This window comes from Neoarius graeffei, chromosome 9 (assembly GCF_027579695.1).
Source record: "Neoarius graeffei isolate fNeoGra1 chromosome 9, fNeoGra1.pri, whole genome shotgun sequence".
Taxonomy (NCBI): Eukaryota; Metazoa; Chordata; class Actinopteri; order Siluriformes; family Ariidae; genus Neoarius; species Neoarius graeffei.
In genome coordinates this window covers 25,071,332-25,084,414 of record NC_083577.1, presented here as the reverse complement: position 1 = coordinate 25,084,414, position 13,083 = coordinate 25,071,332, and the positions used below count along the sequence as shown (strand labels likewise).

Genomic DNA, 13,083 nt, shown 5'->3' with positions numbered 1-13,083 from the left:
TCGCAGGCAAGCTGGAGCCTATCCCAGCTGACTACAGGCGAAAGGTGGGGTACACCCTGGACAAGTCACCAGGTCATCACAGGGCTGACACATAGACACAGACAACCATTCACACTCATTCTCATCTCATCTCATCTCATCTCATCTCATCTCATTATCTCTAGACGCTTTATCCTTTTACAGGGTCGCAGGCAAGCTGGAGCCTATCCCAGCTGACTATGGGCGGGGTACACCCTGGACAAGTCGCCAGGTCATCACAGGGCTGACACATAGACACAGACAACCATTCACACTCACATTGCAAAATCTTGTTTGAGAGCAAATAATGTCAATTAAATCTAACAAATATCTGTAAACAAATTGCAAGTGCAGACTGTACCTCTAAATGTGTCTCCATTTTCTAATGGCCAAGTGGTCATTTGGGCTATTTTCAGGTCATTTGAGTGGATTTTGAGATGTTGTTGGGTTTTTTTTCTGAAACCTGGCAACCCTGAGTAATCTCATTTCATCTCATGATCTCTAGCTGCTTTATCCTGTTCTACAGGGTTGCAGGCAAGCTGGAGCCTATCCCAGCTGACTATGGGTGAGAGGTGGGGTACACCCTGGACAAGTCTATATACAGTGGAGGAAATAATTATTTGATCCCTTGCTGATTTTGTAAGTTTGTCCACTGACAAAGAAATGAACATTCTATAATTTTAATGGTAGATTTATTTTAACTGTGAGAGACAAAACATCAAAAAGAAAATCCAGAAAATAATTTCATATAAAAGATATAAACTGATTTGCATTTCTTTGAGTGAAATAAGTATTTGAACCCTGTGATGACCTGGTGACTTGTCCAGGGTGTACCCCGCCTTTCGCCCGTAGTCAGCTGGGATAGGCTCCAGCTTGCCTGCGACCCTGTAGAAGGATAAAGCGGCTAGAGATAATGAGATGAGAGATGACATGAGAAGTATTTGAACCCTCTTGCAAACAAGACTTAGTATTTGGTGGCAAAACCCTTGTTGGCAAGCACAGCGGTCAAATGTTTCTTGTAGTTGATGACCAGGTTTGCGCACATGTCAGGAGGAATTTTGGTCCACTCCTCTTTGCAGATCATCTCTAGATCATTAAGGTTTTGAGGCTGTCGCTTTGCAACTCGGAGCTTCAGCTCCATCCACTGGTTTTCTATGGGATTAAGGTCTGGAGACTGGCTAGGCCACTCCATGACCTTAATGTGCTTCTTCTTGAGCCACTCCTTTATTGCCTTGGCTGTATGTTTTGGGTCATTGCTGTGCTGGAAGATCCATCCATGACCCATCACGGACCTCGGTGATTTTAAAATGCTGCTCCAGCCCTGAACTTGATCCATTTATGTTGACAGACACACAGCTTGTGAACAGACAAGGCAGGCAACTGCTTGGGGCCCCCAGGCCCAGGAACCCCCCGAGAGTCGGGGCCCGAGGGCTTATTTATTTTGTTTTTATTGTTTTTATTGTCCTTTATGATTGTATTTTCACATTTGGAATTTAAAAAACTTTGATTTCATACATTTTTCGTTGCTGTCAAATTATTTATAACATATTGGTGATGAACACTGGTCAGAAGGGCCCCCTGGAAATTTTTGCTTGGGGCCACAACAGACTCTAGAATTGCCTCTGGGTGTTGACGAAAATTAATAGTTGACTTTCCGCTTTTCGTGTGTCTGACATTGTATGGGTGGACTCAGTGTGTACCCCGCGGTATGTGCCGATTCCCCGGTCGGTACACCGATCGGCGTCATGGGGGGATTGGAGTGAAAGCCGGAGGCCTACGTGCGCAGATCATGCGCGCGCATATGAATGGAGCGGAATCCGGTTCGCCGCGGGGTCACACTGAGCCACCCAATGTCTGAGCAGTTACTGATAAAGCCTACAGATGGCGCTATTAATGATGCGTGTGAGAAAACCCGCAACACTCAACCATTTTGTTTGTTTTTCCGCATCTGCATTTCTCGCCTGCTCGGTTTTATGTTCTCTTGAGTGAGATAATGAAACGAAGTTCCATTGGTGGAAATGGCGAAAGCATTTCATTCTACGCAGAAAAAATATCAGAAAATCACCGAGATAAAGTCGGGATCGGCCGTCGCGATGGTCGCCAGGGATGAATGGCCGACTGTTCTGGATGGCAGCAAGACGACCCGATATCTGACCAGGTTAGATCACCAGACCAGATGTTAGATTCTAACCAACTTGTCTGACTTTTTTTGTCTAACTTTTACTAACTTAGAATATTATTAGAAGAGCATTATCATCAGAGGGCCTACCGCTGGCAGTTTATAATAGTCATTATTGACATTAACCCTTTGATGCAAAACATGGGTCAAAAGTGACCCAGCTGAGTTTTTATCTTCTATATCTTTGCAATAAATTAATTCCATCATTCAGTATTCAAGGTATTCCTCAATTAACTTGTTTTTGATCATCATACATCCTTATTTTATTTTTTCCTTTCTTACTTATTGAATAAAAACCCATTTTGTATCACTACCCTTCTAATGCACAACATGGATCAAAAACGACCTGCATTCATTTTCCAGGTTATTTCATGTATGGCTGAGTGTTTCTATGATATACTTTTGAAATAAATTCATTTTGTCATTTACTTTTCAAAATATGCAGTAAATATCTTGTTTTTGTTTAGCACAAATCATCATTTTTATTTTTCCTTTCTTAAGTTATGAACAAGCACAGCTTTTGTAATTCTACATCAAGTTTACACACATGGGTCAGAAACGACCCGCATGCATTTACTACAGCGTTTGGTGGGAACTGTGAATTGTGCTCGTGTCAGACATTTCACAGCTCAGCACAGCGCCCTTTGCCCATCTAATACATGTAAGTATTGTTTTTCAATTGTTCTAACATTACCTTAGAAAAAAATTGATTATGTTTAGGTTACCTTGAGAGTGAGTAGATTACTTGTCAGAAAGTTACAAGTAATTACTATTAGCTACCGAGCTGTTGGCATATTCTACTTTAGTTAGCTAATTTTATTGTAATTGGCTTAGCTATTTACATAGTTAATAAATAAATAACTGGCCCCATTCACTGCTAAAGTAATTACTTAAAACAAATTATTATTATAGTATTAAGACATTTAATTTTAAATCACACTTGGATGACCCATGTGTAGTAATATAAAAAGTATTTTTGTTCATAAAGTAGGAAAGAAAAAATTAAATTAATGATTTGTGGTAATTAAAAACAAGATATTTAAAGAAAACTTGGAATATTCAATCATAAAATAAATTGATTTCAAATAATAGAGCAAAGAAAAACTCAGTCAGCATGAAATAACCTGGAAAATGAATGCGGGTCATTTTTGACCCATGTTGTGCATTAGAAGGGGTGCGCACATGTTTTGTATCAAAGGGTTAACATTGACTTTAGGCATATGGGTTGTTTTACAATCAGGGTATGCAAGCTAAAAATCACATTTAACACTTATTATCTTCAATATCAAAAGGCTTGACTAAATAAACTTGGTTGTTTATTGTAGCCCTGTGATAGCTCTATTTACCATGCAAAAAAAAAATTTGGTGATAACATTATTTTTGGTGAATGCATGGCAATATATGTCATATTTAGCAAAATTACTCATGTCATTTAGAAAAAGTGCTTTTTTGACCACAAGTGTCTCCAAAAGGGATGCACTTAAATCATTCTTTATACCATAAAACAAATATTTCGTTCCATGTCATTGGAAACATAGTTAAGCTTTAATATTGAATGTCAGTAAGTTTTCAGACTATTTTGTTCAAATTAGTATGTAATTGTGTCAAAAAATGTCTTCTCCGAGACAGCTAATTTTTCAATATAAAATAACATATCTAAAATAATTATTTTCATCCTAAAATGTGGTCAAGATATTGGGACATAAATATGAGAGACAACTAACACAAAGCTTACAGCCTTATATTTAAAAGCACTATGGAAGTAGTGGATTCTGAATTGTCAAAAAAAAATGTCCTCTCTGAGAATCACTTCATTTGTTTCTCCCAGCCCTGCTTAAAGCTACACTTAATCTTCTTTATTTTATAGCAGATTACACAAAACTACCATACACGTGTCAAAAAATTACCTGAAATCTGTTCTTTAACTTGTCCTTCACTTAAAAACTGGGGCTTTACTGGGGCTTTGCCCCCCCCCCCCCCCCCCCCCCCCCCGCACAGTGCACCTTAACGTTCCTGATATACATGGGTGCAGATCCCAGGGGGGACATGACCCCCCCAATTTCTGAAAAACATGAATTGTCCCCCCCAATAAAAATCCCCTAAATTATTCTAAATTGTACAAACAAATGTATTTTCAGACAAATGATTCCCTGTGCAGTACTTTTTGAATTATGTGGCGAGCCTCTACGAAGTTGTGATTTATGGTTGCATGGTATGAGTTGCATACGGGCAAAAAAACCCAAAAATCACTTCCCCCCCAGTCCCCCCTGTCCCCCTCCAATCCTGACATCGGATCTGCACCCCTGCTGATATACATCTACTGGTAAAAGTTAAAAAGGTAGAGTCTGTTCAAGAATGCATTAAGATGTTTATTTAAACATACTCTATTGTCTTTCATATGCAGTAAACCTGCCAAACATTTCATGGAACAGCTAAACAGCTGACTAACCTAACTAATTTTGTTATGTATTTGATTCAAGTTTTCTAGTATTCAACCTCAACTCTCACGATTCACGAACTTAGCTGGTTAATTATGACTGACTAGCACATGGCCTACAACCTTAATCTTACCTCTCTCACCCTCCTCCTCATCTGTCACTGTTTCCCTGCCCCTGTCTCTGCTTCGTGAGAAGAATTGTCTGATATCCATCTGGAAAAGTAATTTAATATTGTTTAATTCCATGTAGTTTAATGGGTTTGTTAGAATATGGTTTGCTTAGTTTTGTTGCAAAAACTTCGCGCTACCTTAACTCATCCAGAGCCCGTTCTCTGACTCATCCAAAGAGTAGACTCATCTCTCCAGTAGGCTAAATGGACTCATGGCACGCCGCACACACGCTATGTTTACAGTGAGAATCTCCCAGACTAATCAGAAATTAGTTAGAAAGAAGAGGCGATAGGAGTTTGAAACACACTCTGTCCTACAACTTACAGTAGATAAATGATCTGCCAAAGAAACTAGTTCGTTACGAAAATCTTTCAAAATTTTCTTACTGGGGCACAGCTGATTTTTACTGGGGCACATGCCCCAGTAAAAAAAAGGCCTAGTGACGCCCCTGCAAGACACACCTGTTAATTGAGAAGCATTCCAGGTGACTACCTCATGAAGCTGGTTCAGATAATGCCAATGGTGTGCAAAGCTGTTATCAAGGTAAATAGTGACGACTTTGAAGAATCTAAAAGATGAAACGTTGTTTTTTTAACACTTTTTTGTTTACCATATAATTCCATATAATTCCATATGTTATTTCATAGTTTTGATGAGTTCAGTACAGATAGTCATCGACTTACGACCTATGCGACTTACGACCGATCGACTTTACGACCGTCTGGTTATGACTGGCAAGTGTTTCCCAGCTGAGCTAGCTGAGCGTACGGCAGTTTCTGCCCCAGTTCCCGGCAGCGCCCAGCATCCAGCCAGTGTTGCCAGATACTGCTGACGATTTCCAGCCCAAAATATGTTCAAAACCCGCCAAAATGCACTTAAAACCACCCAATATGGCAACACTGGATCCAGCCTCTTCTATTATGTGTGCAGTGTTTCGCTGGACAAACAACAAGCGAGCTACAGCGCGTGTACGGCTTAACCAGATCTTGTGCTATAATGTGCGCAGCTGGTAATCAAAGTAGCTTTCACTTTTCTGTTCTGTTACACTGTTCTGTGTCCAATGTCCAAAATGAAAAATTAGTTTTCAACTGTTGAGCTAAAAAAAAAAATTAATTAAAACGATTGTGTTGTTGAAATGATGTGTTTGCAATTTATTTATAATCTCTCCCCAGCTGCACTCTCCCCAGCTGCAGGCTGAGGTTGAAGATGCATTGGAGTGGTTCACCCAGTTCAGCAGCGCAGGTCTTCAGTAGTCATGGACACACCTTGTCCGGGTCTGCTGCTTTCCTGGGGTGAAGCTTCCTCAGTTGACCTCTGACCTGGTCTGCAATAATGCATGGAGGAGTCTGTGTTGAGGTGGGGGAGGAGGGGGCTGCTGTGATGACTAGGGGGAGGTGTGTTGAGGGAAGAAGGAGAGATGGCTGTAGTGAGGGAGAGCAGTGGGCAGCCCTGCTAACAGCACCCAGGTAGCAATCAGGAGTCAGGTGCCTCACCCAAGGCCATCCCATATTAAGCTAACCGCATGTCTTTGAACCATGGGGGAAACCGGAGCACACCCACGCAGACACATGCAAACTCCACACAGAAAGGCCCTTGCCAGCCGCTGGGTTCAAACCCAGAACCTTCTTGCTGTGAGGCGACCGTGCTAACCACTACACCACCATGTGGCTGCAAATACACTCATCAAACAGATTCTGTCATGCAAAATTTCACTAAACACTTTAGAAGTTGTTCAGTTTGTTTCTGAAATGGTATCATTTTTGGCATAATTTTTTCCACCGTGGCTGATGCTAAAATTTCTGCGACACAACTGCAAAAAGAAATTCTCAAGAGTTAAAATCATTTCAATATGATAAATATATTTTGTTTATACAGAGGTGCAGATCCTACTGCATATGCAATTTAATTATACTTCTTACTACGAAAAAATACAAAACATAATATAAATCTTAAGTTAATTTCAGGGCGGCATGGTGGTGTAGTGGTTAGCGCTGTTGCCTCACAGCAAGAAGGTCCGGGTTCGAGCCCTGTGGCCGATGAGGGCCTTTCTGTGTGGAGTTTGCATGTTCTCCCCGTGTCCGCGTGGGTTTCCTCTGGGTGCTCCGGTTTCCCCCACAGTCCAAAGACATGCAGGTTAGGTTAACTGGTGACTCTAAATTGACCGTAGGTGTGAATGTGAGTGTGAATGGTTGTCTGTGTCTATGTGTCAGCCCTGTGATGACCTGGCGACTTGTCCAGGGTGTACCCCGCCTTTCGCCCGTAGTTAGCTGGGATAGGCTCCAGCTTGCCTGCGACCCTGTAGAAGGATAAAGCGGCTAGAGATAATGAGATGAGATGAGAAGTTAATTTCAATGTCTCATAAGTACTTGTTACATACACATGTACAAATGATCAACTATTTTTAATTAAAAAATAAGAACATTAAGAATTTACATAAAAGGGTGTGAATGACCTACTGTAGTTTTGAAGAATATGTAACTTACCTGCTTTTACCCCACCATAAGATTGGGATAAATTAATCGCTTTGTACTCTTACCTTGCAAAATGCGTTGGTCTGGCTGGTCGAACATTTGCTTATCCATGGAAATTCATTCTCCCATGCAACCTGGTATTTGCATTCATATTTTTGCCGTTTGGTATTTGGTTTAGTGGCCATGATGAATGACTGCTTGTAAAAAATGTCAGACAGCCTGGGTGAATCCTACATTACGGAAGTGACTGTCCTCCTGTTCGTTGATTGGTTAAAAATCAGTTGATGTCAGCAGTGTTTCTCATACGATTCTGATTGGACATAATCGGGAGTATTTTTAACTTGGCGGTAGGGATTTCCCCCAACCGGGAGATTATCCAGTTTTTAACAAATACGATCGGGAAGCGGGAGATGGAGGCTAAAATCGGGAGCCTCCCGCTGAAATCGGGAGGGTTGGCAAGTATGGTGTTTTCCCCAGAAAAAAAATTAAAGCCCTAAATTCTGGCATGATAATACACAGACAATGAGCTTCAACGGCATGAAGTGAAATCCCCCTGGAAAAGTTTTTGAAAATAGATGCTCTCAGGTGCATTTTCAGGGTCTCTGAGAGGTTTTAGATACATGATTATAGGATAGATTTTACCAGTGTTTCAATGATTTCTGACCGAAATAGTATTAATGTATACACATTTGAAATTTCACCTTAAAGTTCAATATGCAAGTTAAACTGTTTTGTTATAGATTACTTAGATGAAAACATATTTAAAGGAAAAGAAAACTTAATTCATACGTTTAAGTTTGCAGAAAGATTATGTACTTATAAACATATTCATGAATGATAATAGACTAGGTCAAACTTTTGTGATTAAAATCAGTCGGATTTGTCCGTCTGATGGGGGACGACATCGACAGCCAATGAGATTGCTTATCATGAATCGGAAAATTCCGGGATGTCTGACGTTTTCTTTCTATATTTTTATTGGATGGTTTGAACACGTGATCTTGACATAGCCAACAGATTACAGTTTGTTTACACCATACCACACAGACATATAACTTTGACAGAATCAACACAAACATTGGAAAAAAAGACCGCTTGTTTAACACAAATATCAATCAATATGTAAATGGATCTGTTATTTGCTCTCCTATGTATCTAGTTACTTGTGGGTAGGAAATTTAACGTATCGGTCTAAATCTAAGCATATCGGATTTTAACTAAAGCGACTAAGCGTGTCGGTGGGCAGAGGAAGCGTATCTGGCCTGATACGCTAAAATGCTTTGGGGAAAACCATGGATTTTTAGTTATGACAAGTAGGACCATTCATGGTGAGGGAAGGGGGTTAAATCTCTCTGGGCTAGGCCCTAGGGGTTACTATGCCGAAATATTTTCTAGGTGTGGACTTGTATTTATTTTTGCAATTCTATATACAACCATGACAACAAATAGGTCTATTCTATTACAATTCGTACAAATCTACACCTTATTGCAGGGTGCCACAAAACTGAAACTGATGATAGGTTCTAAACACAGTGTGTGTGTGTGTGTGTGTGTGTGTGTGTGTGTGTGTGTGTGTGTGTGTGTGTAAAAGATCTAGGGAAGATTCATTGTATTTTTATTAGTATACTATACAAGTGTTTTGCCCAAAGGCTCATCAAGTGTGTGTATATCTATTTGAATAAGCCAAATACGTAGTGGAATGATCAAACCATAGGCTTTAATGTACTCATAAGACCTGGTTGATAACCAATGCAGTTATCTACAGTGCACTATTGCAGCATAACTTGAAAAGTTTTTTAAACATTAGTAATGCTTAAATGGACACAATAATTGTTTTTTTTCTGATATTAAGATAATGAATTGAAACAAGCTATACTAGCACATGCACTGTAGAATATAAATGTTAAAGGGTCAAAAGGTTCATATTTGCATATCATCTACCTTTTATGTTAAAGGGCCAAATTACTCAATTCTGATTGGTCAGTCAAGGAGGGCTTTTTTTCCTTAACACGGGGCCGTATTTCTGAAATGCTATTGGCTAGTTCATTGCTTGATTATGGTTTACTCAGTCTACTCAGTCTGCAGTGTGTCAACAGTCAAGCAAGCCAAAGAATTTACAAGAGTCTTAGACTCTGATTCTGAGTAGGAAAATAACTCTTTTCTGTGTGATTAATTTGTTTTGAAGTCCGACTGTTTTCAGTTGAAAGCTTACATGAGTTCAATAGTTTTGATCGTTTTCCAGCCAGTTAGATTTATAATGATGAATGGTATTTGTAATTCCTTTTAGATCAAGCACAGATTTTTTTTGCATTTAGCAATCAGCTTTTGTAAAGAAGTTCCAATAAAATTTTGTAAACCACTTTCAAAATCCTTGTGTTGTGTCGCCGTGTCATGATGAAAGACGCTTTAGAAACTGATTCAAATGTGCAAGATAGTCTTGCGCCCTGATTGGTTCAGAAAACATGAATGACAAATGTTGTGAACTTGAATGGCTTCCGAAGTATGAATTTGGCCCGACATATTATAAACAAGGCGGCACGGTGGCGTAGTGGTTAGCGCTGTCGCCTCACAGCAAGAAGGTCCTGGGTTCGAGCCCCGGGGCTGGCGAGGGCCTTTCTGTGTGGAGTTTGCATGTTGTCCGCGTGGGTTTCCTCCGGGTGCTCCGGTTTCCCCCACAGCCCAAAGACATGCAGGTTAGGTTAACTGGTGACTCTAAATTGACCGTAGGTGTGAATGTGAGTGTGAATGGTTGTTTGTGTCTATGTGTCGGCCCTGTGATAACCTGGCAACTTGTCCAGGGTGTACCCCGCCTTTCGCCCGTAGTCAGTTGGGATAGGCTCCAGCTTGCCTGCGACCCTGTAGAAGGATAAAGCGGCTACAGATAATGAGAGAGAGAGATATTATAAACAAGTAATCATATGGTTCCTCGTAAAATTAAGGATCAATTTCACTCATGATTTCAAAGTTTTGAAATTTTCAAAACTTCGAAATCACTTGTGAAACTAATCCTTAACTCGTGTTTTTGAGAGTGCAGCTTTAGACCTGCATGAACTGACTGATACCGTGACATCTTACATCAATTTTTGTGAGGATATGTGCGTGCCCACCAAGACCTTCCACACATACAACAACAACAAACCCTGGTTCACTGCAAAACTCAGGCAGCTTCGCCAGGCCAAGGAGGAGGCCTACAGAAGTGGGGACAGAGTCCTGTACAAACAGGCCAGAAACACACTGACGAAAGAGGTGAAAGCAGATAAGAGGAGCTACGCTGAAAGGATCAAAAACAGCCTTTCAGCCAACGATCCGGCGTCAATGTGGAGAGGCCTGAAGAACATCACCAACTACAGGAGATCATCTCCCAACACTGCAATGAACCATCAACTGGCTGACGAGTTGAATGTGTTTTACTGCAGATTTGACACATTCACACCTCTCCCCCCCTCAGACATTAAAGACTCATTTACACCTCCTGCTATTCTGCCTCCTCTCGCATCTGACCCCACACCAGCACTCAAGATCTGTGAAGAGGATGTTTGTCAGCTTTTTCGCAAACAAAGAGACAGGGACAAAGCGACCTCGGTCTGAAGAGGAGAAAAAGGCTGCCGATAAAGCGTACGAGAAGGAGAAACGACATAGGACTTATAAGCAAACGTGGGAGCAGGGTAGGCCTTGGCTGCGATACGATTTTTATGGAATAATTACTTTTTTTCAAGTTGATTCCTAGTCAGTATGAAGCTCCTAATGCTTTCTCTCTCATAAATGGTTAAATACAGAAAGCATGTTGGACATATTTTGGGCGCTATAGTCATGATAGTAAGTATATTTGTTTTCAATACTCATACACCAAGTTGCCAAGTCTCATCTCATCTCATTATCTCTAGCTGCTTTATCCTGTTCTACAGGGTCACAGGCAAGCTGGAGCCTATCCCAGCTGACTACGGGCGAAAGGCGGGGTACACCCTGGACAACTCACCAGGTCATCACAGCGCTGACACATAGACACATACCCCTTTTCCACCAAATCAGTTCCAGGGCTGGTTCGGGCCAGTGCTGGTGCTGGTTCACAACTCGTTCAACTTGCGAGCCAGCTGAGAACCAGTTTGCTTTTCCATAGCTCGCGGTGCTAAGCGGAGCCATGTCATTACGTCGCTGTATACGTCATTACGTCGCTTCGTTTACATAAACCTTGGCGCGAATATCAAAGCAAAAACAACACGGAAGAAGCAGCAGCAACAACAACAATGGATGACTTCGTGTTTGTACAGCTGCTGCTTGTCGTCGCTTAAATATGGCGATCTTTCGCGGTCTTGTTATTGGTCTTAACAACTCCGCCCCCCCGCTGATGTAAGCGGTTCTTTCCTCTGGAAAAGGGGCCATTCACGCTCACGGTCAATTTAGAGTCACCAGTTACCCTAACCTGCATGTCTTTGGACTGTGGGGGAAACCGGAGCACCCGGAGGAAACCCACGCGGACAACATGCAAACTCCGCACAGAAAGGCCCTCGCTGGCCACGAACCCAGACCTTCTTGCTGTGAGGCGACAGCACTAACCACTACACCACCGTGCCGTCTAAGTTGCCAAGTTTTCCAATATATTATTATTTGTTGATATTATATGATGGTGCCCTGTGTTGTTCTCATTTATGTATTTAACAACAGTATCAAAATACTCGGGTCTTGAAATAAATGCACATTAGTCATGAACAATGGTAACTACTCTCTTTTGTGTTATTTTTGACATTAGTAAAATTCATACATGAACAAATTTTGGCTAGTTTATTTTCTGTTTGGCGAGTTACTTTGGAAGGTAACTAGTCCGGCTGGCTGGTGAAAAAATATATGAATTTCTAGGCCTGGTTGTGATGTTATTGTTCTCTCCCCGACGCCGAGTCCAAACTGAACACGTGTGGTATGTTTGGAGTCCTGTCTCAGAGAGGGGGGGAGGTGTGTGTGTGTGTGTGTGTGAGAGAGAGAGAGAGATCACGAGAACAAATGACTGATGACATCACCACACAGATAACCAATCAGAACACCAGAAGCTGCTCAAATCTCCATACTCCCAGCTTGCATCGCTGCAGTCTGAGACACGAAATGAAAAAGTGTAGTATTTTGAAGTGTTTAATGCTTAATTTGGAGGATTATTATATCTGTAAAATCCATGCAGGATTATTATCTGTAAAGTCCATGCAGTGTGTGTGGATTCAGATCAGTTCTGTGAGTCTTCTGAAGGAACTCGGTGTTTCCGCACTCAGCCTGAACAGGAAACGTTTTGAGGAACTGCATTATTTATAGTGGCTGTTCAAGATGTTTGTTCGTGCTTGCTACGGTGGCACATATACCAAAATTGGAACGATACAGAGAAGATTAGCATGGCCCCTGGCGCAAGGATGACACGCAAAATCGTGAAGCGTTACCATATTTTATTTTTTCTAATAGCTCTGAAAACTAACCCAAACCCTGAAAAGCTAACTCCAACCCTCACCAGGAGGGCCTTATTTATAAAACTTTGCGCAGGATTTACGCCAGAAGATGGCGTGGGCACAGAAATATCACACACATCACATTATCTCTAGCCGCTTTATCCTTCTACAGGGTCGCAGGCAAGCTGGAGCCTATCCCAGCTGACTACGGGCGAAAGGCGGGGTACACCCTGGACAAGTCGCCAGGTCATCACAGGGCTGACACATAGACACAGACAACCATTCACACTCACATTCACACCTACGGTAAATTTAGAGTCACCAGTTAACCTAACCTGCATGTCTTTGGACTGTGGGGGAAACCGGAGCACCCGGAGGAAACCC

General features: G+C 41.5%; 1 non-coding gene across 1 annotated transcript; it reads left to right on the top strand.

The window, feature by feature from the left end:
• The first annotated feature begins 12,593 nt into the window (after nucleotides 1-12,593).
• LOC132892227 (U6 spliceosomal RNA) lies at nucleotides 12,594-12,701 on the top strand. The gene has a single exon (XR_009655413.1). It is a non-coding gene; the product is annotated as a U6 spliceosomal RNA (small nuclear RNA).
• The last annotated feature ends 382 nt before the right edge of the window (nucleotides 12,702-13,083 follow it).